This window comes from Leptonychotes weddellii, chromosome 10 (assembly GCF_054177405.1).
Source record: "Leptonychotes weddellii isolate Sample4059 chromosome 10, ASM5417740v2, whole genome shotgun sequence".
NCBI classification, from domain to species: domain Eukaryota; kingdom Metazoa; phylum Chordata; class Mammalia; order Carnivora; family Phocidae; genus Leptonychotes; species Leptonychotes weddellii.
In genome coordinates, this window is record NC_138378.1 from 49,285,583 (window position 1) to 49,286,688 (window position 1,106).

The window sequence follows — 1,106 nt, forward strand, 5'->3', positions numbered from 1 at the left end:
ACAGTGGTTTTTCTGATGTGGGAGCCTCTGTGGAAAAACCACTCAAGAGCATTTCATACAGGCTCCAAGCGGTGGCCAGATGAGGATGCCTTTTTGCCATTCTGAACGTGGATGGCATTCGGACCAGTGAATGGGACACATTACATTTGAATGAGTCCAGAAGTTGCCTGTCTTTATGGCTCAGATGAATCATTCCATTCAGACAGGGATGGCAGAGTGTGAAGATTTTAGAGTCCTCTGGGACCAGAACACTCTTGTAACTATAGATTGAACTCCCCTAAGGAAAACCAACTTACAAGAATGAGATCGGCCTTGTCTATCAGGACAACTACTGGGTGCTCTAGCAAATCACCCTGTTACTCAGGACTCAGCTGAGATCAGTAGGTCAGGAAGCACATACAAGGAGTGCCAGCCTCGACAGGCAAACGGCTCAGACCAAAGCTCTGTTCAAGCTCCATTCTTGCTGTCTTTTAACCAGTGTATACATTTACTTCCCAAACTCATACCTTGGCTGCTACTGCCTTTCTACTTTATAAGTGCTAGGCTGTTCCTTGTCTCCTCACTGGCCTGATCATTATGACCTACTTGGTCTCTACTACCAGTGGCCCAGAGTAAGGTTGTGTATGTCATGTCCTACCCAATGGCCAAGGGGACAAGGAGGAGCTGAAGTTAGCCCTGCTCTGCCCCCCTAGCCTTGTGTCTGGCACAAGGCTTCCCCCCTTTCCGGCCCCCCGTGCCCCACCCCCCACAGGAAAGCCTCCTCCTCTATTTCATTTGCTCAGAGAGGACACTGCCCTCAAGGACAGAGTAGAGATTGACGGTGGCCCTGTCTGCCCCTTGTCCCCCCTGGTTTCTGCCTTTTCCACTTACTTTCTGTGCTCCAGAGTTAATGGGTGAACATGGAGTAAGTATTGTTGTTGTTGTTGTTTACAGAGAAGCTTTAGGCAAAGTTTAAATCAGTCACTTCGAATAAAATAATATTTATTTGATTGCAAATATATATAAATTTATATGTATAATAAATAGCAGACATGGTAGTCGATAGCCACAAAGCAAAAGTGACTCTATCTGCCAATTCTGCTCAGACCGCTCGGAAAGTCTGAGGC